Below are 11,863 nucleotides of genomic sequence, written 5' to 3'. Positions count from 1 at the left end.
CCAAAATCGAGAACGAACTGCATGAGTTTCACCCGAACATACCATGCCCGAAGCAAAGCCGCGTCGCACCGCCCTTTATTCTCCCCGCTGACCGACGAGATGTCGCGCCGCCCCTTTATTCCTTCCCCCCTGAAGTGCGCCAGCCCTTTCATTTCCCCGCCGGCCGAAGCAGCACTGTGCCGCCCTCTTCCCCTGACGAGCGCCGCTCATAGTCGCCGGAACCAACCGGATCCGCAAGGAATGAGCCTGCGCGCTAAGCTCTCAGGCGAATCCATGGCGCTGGCGCTGGGCACAATCCGACGACCCAAATGGTAACCCCCGCAGCCAAAAGTTGGTGGAGTGGATGCGGCATGGGGTGGCAGAGCTTTCAGGCGGTGCGGGGCAGCTGGAAGCAGTACCAAGGGGCATGGATGTGCGGTGGTGGCGGCAGGGAGTGCAAGCGGAAAATAGAAGCCGGCGAAAGTGGTTCGCGCCAACGGAAAGTGGATCCTCCAAAATCGGATGGATTCCCGCACATATGAAGGAATTGAGCACGTGGATGCGGAATCCCACAAAAAAATCAGGACAGCCCGGTTTGCTGGATGTGCTAGAGATGATCTTACCTGGCTGCCCCCTAAGAGCATCTCTAGCTGTGCCCCAAACACGTCCTCCCCAGGCGATTTTTTCACGCCGGCGCACAAAAATCGGCCCAGCCGCGCCCCAAGAAGCTGAATTTTCGCCGGCTCGGGCCGAATTTGGCGCCGGTGCACCCAAGCCGAACCAGGCACGCTGGGGGCGCCGGGCGAAACAGTTTTCGTGCGGAAGAGCCGCGGGCCCGTCGATTCAGCGACACTCGCCTCAGCGTCCTCAGAACGCCTCGGTTTCCCGCGGGGAATCAATGCCAAGGCTGCTACTGGTCAGCCTTCCATTGATTCCTCACCATGGGGCGGCTCTTCACAGGCGGTGCGGCGACGCCTCATTCCCCGCCACGCATACAAATGTCTCTCCGGCGGCTATCAAAAACGTCCCCCCCCCCCCCGCCGCTATCCACAGACGTCGTGCTCTCTGCCTCTCTCTCTCCGCCGCCGACGAACCTCTCCTCTATCCCCAGCCCAGCCGCGACGATGTGCGAGCAGTTCCCCAGCGACGGAGCGGCGACCAACAGCTTCGGCCGCCGCTCGCTGCACGCGGGAGAGGCGCACCTGCTTTTCGAGGCCAACATCCCGGCGCCTCCAGACATGCGAACTGGGCCGACAGGATGGAAGCTCAATGCTGGAGGCGTCCCCGTTTCCCCACTGCCGGACATCGACGCGTGCCCCGACTACTTCGCCGGCATGGTCGACCGTGTTCGGTCGTCGCTGACTGAGGAGCGGCGCGCCTCCCCGCAGTACGCCGTCAACAACCACGAGGCATGGGCGGTGTACTTCCAGCGCCGTCAGGAGCAGCGCTTCGCCTCCACCAATGGGGCACCGATGGTGGGGGGCCGGGGGAATAGCGAGGGGCGACGCCTGTGGTGGGCCGCCCCCGGTCGGACGCTCCACGAGGTTCTCGCGTACCTCGAGAGCGGCAACAACCCGCCGCTCACATACCCGGCCGCCGCCCCGGTCCCCCGCCGCAGCACCGGGCAATGGATGCCCATGAGGTTTGTCTCTGGCTCGCCGTCCTCGTCCACTCCTCTTCCCACTCCTCCGGCTCTCCGGCGGTGTTCAGCGTCAAGGCCGAGCCCATAGCGGAGACCCCGCTCGGCCGGCGCACCCGCTCGGCCAACATCGTCATCAACGAAGGCGGCGGGCGCGCCTCCTCCTCGGCTCCTCCCCGCTTCTTCAAGACAAAGACGGAGCCCGAGATCGCTGGCGGCGCGAAGAGGCGCTCGACGACGTGGCGGCGTTGAAGTGGGCGCGTGACGACTGGGCGCGGACGCAGATGGAGCGCCAGTGCCGTGCCTATGAAGAGCTCACCGCACAGCATCGGCGAGGCTGCGACGAGGAAGGCGTCATCGTCCTCGACAACGACAGCAACAATGGCGCACCACCGGCACCGGTCCGCCAGGGCGACGCCGGCCAGCGGTCCAACAGGGGCGGCGTCCGCGTCAAGGAGGAAAGGCCGACTAAGGTGGAATTGAAGAACCAATAGTAAATCATTGATAGCCAGAATCATCGATAGCCAAAACTTTATAGCAAAATCCCGTCATGGTTCCAAGAACAAAAAATAAGAAAAATTCAGGGAAGCAAGCAAGAACATCGAGTAAAAAAATGCATCTACTAACAATAGATCTCACCTTCTACTTGCACAAAGCTTTCGTTAAGTAAAAGATCCCACTACCACAATAGATCTCATCTACTACTGAAAAGTTCTTCTGCAATACCCACACAATAAATTGTGGTCTAGATTGTAACCTATAGTCTACTCATAGATCGCTCATGATGCCACTAAACAAACAAAAGAAATCAACCCTTGAAGAAAAGAACCAGGATCACTATAAAGATGCATACAAGATTAGATCCGGTCGTTACGAACTTTGATATGCAGTAGAAGAAGAGCCGGTGTAGATCATTCTTCAAGTCCCTCAAATGGTCCGTCGAACGAAGATCGAAAGAACAATCTCTCCATGGATTGCACGCGCATGAGATCGACGATCCGACAGCTCTTTCACCGTTCAGAGCTAGGCGTCGCCGAAGATCTAGAGGAAGGAGGAGCAGCCTTACGGTGTCTCACAAATTTCTGGAGAATTAGAGGGAAAGAGGGGGCGCACAAGACTGCATGAGAACTTTTGTCTCTAGGTGGAGATGCCGTCTTGGAGGGTCCTCCCTCCCTTGTGACGGTGCACCAAGGGGTGGGCCCCACCCCTCAACCCTACCCACACAAAGCTAGGACTTGCTGGCCAAGGCTAGTGGCGCCACCCTATTGTTCCTTGGATCATCTCTAACAGATCTCGCAACCGCGCGCCCCGCAAAACATATATAAGGGCTCCCATAAAAAAATTGCGGTTCGGTGAGCGCTTTGGCGGAACAGATATCGCAATTTTTTTGCTGGATGCGTTTGCACGATATGTTCCGCCGGAGTGCTCGCCACACCCAAATTTTGTATAACATCAAACAAATTACACATTTCTGTAATGTCTACCGAATGGAATCTTGATATAAATTCAACATACGAATATATAAATGCTTAAGCAACTCATAATACAACAATAGTCATCATTACAACAAATGTCTGAATTCAAATATTTATTACAACACCAAATTGTTTAAATCTCACACGAATAGAAATGCATACAAATGACGATCTACCTCCCCCCATAGAGCTGCCACAGATGCTCAATAAGAACATGCTGGAGTTGGTTGTGCAAAATCACGGTTCTCGATATTCTGCTATGTCTCAAGAAATGCATTGATCTCATCTGCATCCCTGGCAGGCTTCACACGGCTACCAACATTGTCATAGTTGTACTCCAAGTCCAAATCCCTCTCATCCTCGATGATCATGTTGTGTAAAATTACACAAGCAGTCATCATGTTTCACAGGCATTTTTTACCCCAGAAGCAAAGCAGGACCTCATACAAGGGCAAACCGAGCTTGCAACACACCAAATGCCCACTCAATATCCTTTCGGCCAGCTTCTTGTGCTTCTGCAAAAAAAAATTGTGCTTCTTGATTTTGGGGTCACTAATGATCTTCACAAATGTTGACAATGAAGGATAGATACCGTCGGCAATATGGTACCCCATGGTATAGTCATGGTCGGTATAGTTGCAAGCCAGAGATTTTCCACTAGCTACCTGGGCAAATAAATGAGATCGCTGCAAAACGTTAAGATCATTGGGAGACCCCGGCAAACCAAAGAATCAATGACAATCCATAGATCATATGAACCACGGCTTCAATAACGATGGTGGGCTTACGTTTGTTGCCGGTGTATTGCCCTGCCCAATCCACCAGGCAATTCTTTCACCTCCAATGCATGCAAGCAATACTACCTAGCATGCCCGGCCATCCCCTTGCCTCCTTCATTGCCATGAGCTTCTTTATGTCGTCTTCGTTTGGAGCTCGAAGATACTCTGGGACAAAAACCCGGATTATTGTATTTGCACACACAGACACTTTTGATGGTGGTATATTGCCAATGCGAAGATATTTATCCACCTGGTCGTCCAGAACACCATATGCAATCACTCATCGCCGCCAAAATTTTCTCATATGCACTGAAACCAATCAAACTGGCGGCATTTCTACGTCGGGTGAAGAAATGGCAATTTTGCTCGCAATCCCCGTCGATGCAGACGAAAAGTGACCTACGTGTTCGATATCGCCTACGAAAGAGGTGAGCCGGACATGTCGGTACCTCGACGAAGTAGTCCTTAATGAACATTTTTTCACCGAGAGCTCGGTTGCGGAGAATTCATAGCCGACCGACCGTTGATCCACGCCACTTTTTCTTTAGCCCCGCCTCAAATTCGTGGACTAGATGCAACAACACTAGGTTGTCACCATCGTTGTCGAGGATCAACTCTTCTATGTCTGAATCGTCGGACGAAGACAACTAGAAGAACTCCAATCAATCTATAAAATACACACATGCTAGCATGAGTTTCAACCGAACCTACTCCTGGCCAAAATCGAGAATGAACCGACAGGAGTTTCACCCGAACATACCTCGCCCGAAGCAAAGACGAGTCGCTCCACCCTTTCTTCTCCCCGCTGGATGACGCGATCCCGCGCCGCCGCTTTCTTCCTCCCGACCCCCGAAGCCACGCCGACCCTTTCAATTCTCCGCCGCCTGAAGCAGCACCGCGCTGCCCTCATCCCTCGACAAGCGCCGCTCACAGTAACCGAAACCAACCGGATCCACAAGGAATGAGCCCGCGCACGAGCTCCCACGCGGATCCCTGGTGCTGGCGGTGGACATGAGCCGCGGACGCAAATGGTCACCCCATATGGCCCAAAGTTGGTGGACTGGATGCGGCGCGGAGGAGCAGAGCTTTTGGGAGGCACGAGGCAGCTGGAAGCAGTACCAAGGGGCGGGGATGTGCGGGGGTGGCGGCGGGGAGTGGAAGCGGGAAACGGAAGTCGTCGGAACTGGTTCGCGCAACGGAAAGGGGAGACTCCAAAATCGGATGGATTCCCGCACATATGAAGGAATTGGGCTCGCGGATGCCGAATCCCGCAAAAAGAATTCTAGGGCGGCCCGGTTTGCGGGATGTGCTAGAGATGCCCTTACCTGGCTGCCCCCTAATAACCACTTCACATCAGATGTTGCCTGATCCGGTGGACGCCAAGACTGCCCTGTACTTTGCAAAGAACTGAAGGACTCCTCTACAATAATTTGTTCAAAGCGACAAACAAATTGACTTTGTAAACATGCCAGAACCCAGCGCTCATCCTTTAGCAAAATGACCACTCCCTTAAACTTAAATTCCCGTTAACTAAAAAATGCCACTACACTAATATGGTCAGAAACACTATGTACGGCAATTTGGCATGCCTAGATTACTACATACAATATCATGCTCTAGCACATGATGCTCATACAAAGTTCCACTGCTCCTGGCTTTTGTACACAGGATCTCTCTAGCGCCCAGTAATTTGTCAAGGAAAAAAAAACCCAGCCAACTCCCTGACTTGCTGATGAGCTAGAAACTGAGTCTCAATTAATTCCAATGAATCAAGGTTGTCAGCAGAGATAGTCATAGGCGAACGAGAATTTGTAACACATGAATAGTAGTCATCAGTGAGCTCACCATTAAGTAGTTCTGACCACACATGTAGTGCTTGGCATTTGCATCAAACTGATAGCCATGGAAGCTTCAGCTAGACATCCATTAATCACAAGGTGTGCTGACTCGGGACGGAAGTAGCTTTGGGCACCACAAGGATCCAGCACAACCTTCTTTCTTAGATGGGCATGGTTTCAGTTGCACAGTTGGCAGCAGATACCTCCATGAGTCTCTTAGAGAATTCAGATAATCAGGAAAATGTGCCATCACATAAGCAATTTGTCATACTAGCCCCACGTGTTTCAGATGCACACCACGATAAGAGCAATCAAATGATGGCCATGTCGGTGGTCGTAGATCTTGTCCAAGCATGGAGAGTAGTAAGAGCTACTCTTCGGACAACCTCTTGTGATGCAACCATGTAGAGCGTGCTCGCAGCAGCGCTCCTAGCCGCAGCACTCATGGAGGGAAGCACCACTGAGTTGGCACATGGCACAGACTTCTGAGCCTTCCGTTGAATAATTGGTGTGTGCTAGCACACTGAGTGTGAGGCTGATAGCTGGCTCACGCAACGGGATTACCGAGTCCTATAGAGGCACAGTGAAGGATGGAGGCATACTCCAAAAGCCTAACACACCGCCATGGGATCGCCTCCGTCAGCGTTGTGATTGAGGCTATCCGTCGAACAACTTGTGGGTGGCGGTGCAGCGACACTCGTGGCATCAATGTCGAATGTTTTGGCACTAGCAGTCGAGGCAGTGAGCTCCGGGACGATGTCTGCGGTTCCCTTCGCTGGTGTGAGGTCATCGGTGATGTTGTCATGGCGTGGGTGGCCTCTAGATCCTTCATGCCGGAGCTGGGGTCGGAGGGCTCGCCGAGTTCATTGTTTGGCCTTGGATTAGTATCTCAATTGCCTTGAGGTCACAGTGCATCTCTTCGTGTGACCTGGCAAGGCTCTCACTCGGTGGCGGGGCTACAAAAAAGTTGTTGGGAAGGCCGAGCTAAAGAAAGACACAAAAAAGAATCATCGGCATTAATCAGTACCTTGTGTTCCATTTTTTGCAATATTAAATGATCAGATATATGTACAAAAAGGCTATACCAAAATACAGTTTCATTACTATTTTTGCTGGCCATTATAGGAGCTTGGAGACATCAGATATTGAGTGACAGACATTTTACTGCATGCAACGAAATACAATATTAACTTGTAACAATAAATTACTATCGCTCCCTCGTTTGCGGTGGGCTAGTATAATGTTTCTTTTTTTGCACCAGAGCTGGGCGGGCCACGGCCATTTTGGCCTTGCCGTGGCTCCGCCAGTGCTCTCACTTATCTTGTCGAGGTAGTCATTGAGCACCGGATCTATGGTGACCAACAACAGCCCACAGCCTGTGTCCAGCCACTCAATGCAGCTCCGGTCCTGCTCGAGCCGCCGATGGTAGAGAGGTTGTGCAGCAGTCAGCTGGCAAAGACCCCGTCCCGGATCGCCTCCAGGGTGTCAAACGTTTCGAACGCATTGATTACAATTCCTAGGAGTTGTTTGTAGTTGTGGTGGCCATGTCCAGGATCTTGTTCACCATTTCTTGGTTGGGCGATTTGCTTGGGTTGAACAACTCCGACACTCATATTGACGCCAGCTCTTCCATTGGCTTCTCCTTGATGCATGCTCTGAATATGTATGGAAGAGTAGTCCATTGAGAGATCTCATCAATTAATTTTGATTATGGTCAGAAACACACATGCAAAAATTGTACTACTGAGTACTGGCATAACTAACCTTGAGCTGGCAAGTATCCTTTGTGGTGCAGCATGGCGTAGGGCCTGAAGTAGTGGATGGCCACCACGCTGCCCATGTGCAGCACGATGGCCGGTAAGCCTAGCTCCCTTGGGTCATCAGTCCAGACGTCACTACGGAGCAGCTGAGTGTTTCAGCTTTAGAGTAGAACTATTTACTCCCCAAAAAAAATTAGAGTAGAACTATTTATCCCAAGGTGAGTGTACTTACTAGAAAAATAGTGTATGGTATGTTGCTCACCATATAGAATCTGTGGTGGAAACTGCTAACCTTGATCATTAACCAGTTGACTATATCTTCAGTTTATGAAGCTTGGAGGGTAATTTTGTTTAAGAATGACGAAAATTTTGTGGGTGTGAGTTGAAAATATTTTGCATATGTTAGTTCAAAATATTTTGTGGGTGTCAGGACAAAATATTTTGTCGGTGTTAGGACAATATTTGTTCAGAGTAACCATATTCCATTTTACGGACTTTATGGATGACTACACAGCTACATGAATTCATTTTCTCAAATTTCAGGGTTCTGTGCATGCACATTGACAGTTTGGTAGACCGTAAAAAAACTTTGCCTTCATTGATATGTTATTATTAATCCATTAAAGTAGCACACATCTTAGTTAGCATTAGCGCTTACGTACATGCATAGTGCCACCTTCGAACTGATTCCAAAAGAAGCACCAGCATCATTCCCAATTCCCATGAGTTGTAAACTGCAGATGCAATCACATGATTCAGTAACCACATTTGGTCGTCTCCACTACACAGTGATAGTGACAAGTAAATATTCCAAGTAGCAGATAAATTGATTGTCATGTATATCAAATTGAAAAAAAAATAGTTATAGAATTAGGTGTACTATACATATAGCAAAAGTATAATATGCAACTTTCCATAATAGCTCCAATGCTTACATTATGCAATAGAAACCAAGTGTTCAGAAGCAACCCCTATGAAACATTGGAGGCTTACTGCCACCAGATAACAAAACTGGAAGTAGAAGAATAAAACATTGGAGGCTTACTGCCACCAAGTTTTGACATTGAAGTTTTAGCAGACTATTGGTTGTATACAGAATGGCCGCAGCATTGTTTCCACTAACCACAAGCATAATACTAGAAGCATCTTGTTCCCTTATTAATATTCTACCAAAAATAACTGGCAGAAAAAGATTATTTTTCCCCAAATGTAAAAAAGAAAGACTTGAATAATACCTGAGAAAAAAAGAGAGCCAACAGTCAGTATATTTATGTGTCAAACTATACAAATTAATCCAGACTTTGACCATGTGGCGATCCAGATAATTTTCCAAACCCTGAACAAACAGCAAAGCAGCTCAGCTTAATGACCCAAACATACGACTAATGGAAATATTATAATTTAGAGATTACCGACAGTAGGAATAAATACTAAATAGTCTAAATAATAGCAATACAATCATAGCTGACCAACTTTAAATAATTATGGCTGGGAAATGTTCATCTGAATTCTAAATGTCTGGTGCTCTGAAAACAGTACGGACCTTTAGAGACCCCATAATTACTTCCGGTTCCTAAACCATGTTTTTTCTAAATCAAAAAACGTTGTGTAAAAGAGCCAAAAGCCGCTGAGATGACACTAAGATTAACATATGAGTTTTGCTTCGGTACACCCCTCTAGAAAAGTTTGCACGAATCTTAAAATTACTTTAAATGAGTATTCTCGTACATGCACAATCAACTAATAAGTAGATCACCAGTAATAAGTAGCAAGACACCTAGAGGCCCAAGATGCCCAAAGTAGCCACACGGCAAAGAACAGAAATCCCGTTGCCTGAAAAGGCAGACAGCGCGATGGCTGATGGTGACGTGCTCATGGGTGTAGTTGAATTGGTTAAACGGGTGGAACTTCTCCTTTACTTTGTGGGTGTTAGGACAAAAAAAATTGTGGGTGTTAAGGACAATATTTGTTCAGAGTGTCCATATTTCATTTTACAGGTTTTATGAATGACCACACAGCTACGTGAATTCATTTTCTCAGTTTTCAAAGGTTCCGTGCGTGCATAGTGACAGTTTTGTAGACTCCATTAAAGCAGCACACACCTAATTCTGTACTACACATATAGCGAAGATATCATCTGTAAATTTCCATAATAGCTTCAATGCTTGCATTATGCAATAGAAACCAAGTGTTCAAAATCAATCCTTATGAAACATTGGTCCAGGAGACCACATCATTGTCCAGGAGATACATACACCAAACCGGAAGTAAAAGAATAAGAAGCATAATATTTTGACATTAATGTTGTAGCAGACTATTGGTTGTAAACTGAATGGTCACAACATTCTTTGCACTAACCATAAGGATAATACTAGAAGCATCTTGTTTAGTTAAAATATTTTACCAAAAGTAAATGGCAGAAAAAAAATATTTCCCCAAATGTAGAAGGGAAGACTAATGTGAATCGTGATACCTGATAAAAAAAAGGAAAGCCAACCGCGAGTGTATTTACCTATCAAACTATACAAGTAAATCCAGACTTTGACCAGGTGGTGATCCAGAAAATTTTCCAAACCCTGATAAAACAGCAAAGCGGCTCAGCTTAATGACCCAAACATAGGACTAATAGAAATACTATAATGTAGAGATTACAGACGATTGGAATAAATAGTCTAAATGATAGCTGACCAACTCTAAAATTCTACGGCTGCGAGATGTTCATCTGAATTCTGAATGTCTGGTGCTCTGAAAACAGTACAGAGCTTTAGAGACCCCATTATTACTTGCCGTTTCTAAACCAATTTTTTCCACAAACAATTGTATACAAGTGACCTTGTAAAAGTGCAAAGCCACCGACATGACACTAAGGAGGTGTTTGGTTCCAGAATTGTTACGTAAATGTATACACGATCGGTTTACACCGTTAATGTAAACGGTATGGGAAAAAATCAATTCTTGTTTGGCTCACTGTTGTAACGCTAATGAATACCGGCGAGAAAACAGGAACCCCACGTCCAGGCAACTAGCTAACTCCATCCCCTGCTTTGTTTAAGCTGGGGAGTGGGCGGGGTTTGGGGATCGGGGCTGGAAGCCTGAAAGAGTTCGTTCGAGTCGGCTTCGCTGTAACGTAACCTGTTTACAGATGGGGGTGGGCGGAATCAGGTTAAAACTGCACTTGGATTTGTTTACATGCAAAGCGAAGCAAACAAGATTAACAGTATGGGTTGCGACATAATCGGATACCGGGTGGAAAACTGTGAACCAAACACCTCCTAAGGTTAACATATTGCTATCACCTTTCCTAAATTTAAGCTTTTACTCAAACAGAATTGCATACTCATGTAGAATATGAGCTGGTGCTACTTACGAAAACTTTTCATTAGCTCCTCTACTTTTTGAGGACATACATTCAGGTCAGGGACTAAAGCACGTCATGGTAGTAGAGTGGAAACTGAAGTTCTAGCTCCAAACACGGAAGATAACAATTACTCCCTCTCTCTCAGTTTATAGGGCGTGCGCGTGCCCCTAGGTCGTCAATTTGACCAACCTAATACAAGTCATATATTACAAAAAAATATACCAATATAAACTTGAGATGTTCTATTTTCAAACGGTATAATTTTTGTGTTCTATAGTTTATGTTAGGGTGATAAAATTGGCAACCTAGGTATACGTGCAGGACTTGTAAACTCAAACGGAGGGAGTAGGAAATTTCAACTAGGAGAATAAAAATAAATGCTTGCAATTACATGATTACAACATTTTGTTTAAGTGCCAAGGTGCTTGACACTAACAAACTAGTAACATTCAGAGAAGTGACAACATACAGGAAGGTGGTGGTAGCGTCGCCGATACACTACTAGGGAAAACCCTAGTAATAGCGTGGGTTTTGAGGCTAGCAGCAGCGCGGGTGGCCGCGCTACTAATAAGGCGCTACAACTAACTTATAGTAGTAGCGCGGTCCTTACCCGCGCTACTACTGTTGACGATATCAGTAGCGCTTTTTATGAATGCGCTACTATTACTTAGCTGTAGCGATTTCGTAGTCCCTCGCTACTGTTATATCTTTCATCATTTTCCCCGTACCCTTTTCCCTTTCAGTTTCCCTTTCAGATACTAGATAGTAGGTACTGCTAGTAGATATCAAATTCATAAACCATTACTAGATAGTACTCCCTTCATTCCAAATTACTGGTCGTGGTTTTAGTTCAAACCATGACAAGTAATTTGGAACGAAGGGAGTACTAGATAACAATTTAATGCATAGTCAACATGCATCCTCAAGCAGTACAAGGTCATATCAACGGTGATCATTATATGTAGTTCTAGATGATATCGACGACGATCATCATATGTAGTTTTAGATGATATAGCCACACACACATATGTAGTT

General features: G+C 47.2%; 1 pseudogene; it reads left to right on the top strand.

Moving 5' to 3' along the window:
* The first annotated feature begins 350 nt into the window (after positions 1-350).
* Positions 351-1,883, top strand: LOC147977328 (uncharacterized; annotated as a pseudogene).
* Positions 1,884-11,863: the final 9,980 nt, after the last annotated feature.

The sequence above is a fragment of the Triticum urartu genome, chromosome 4A (assembly GCF_056163025.1).
Source record: "Triticum urartu cultivar PI428250 chromosome 4A, HENAU_Tu73, whole genome shotgun sequence".
NCBI classification, from domain to species: domain Eukaryota; kingdom Viridiplantae; phylum Streptophyta; class Magnoliopsida; order Poales; family Poaceae; genus Triticum; species Triticum urartu.
The sequence above is the reverse complement of the archived record's forward strand: the minus strand, read 5'-3'. Positions and strand labels throughout refer to the sequence as shown.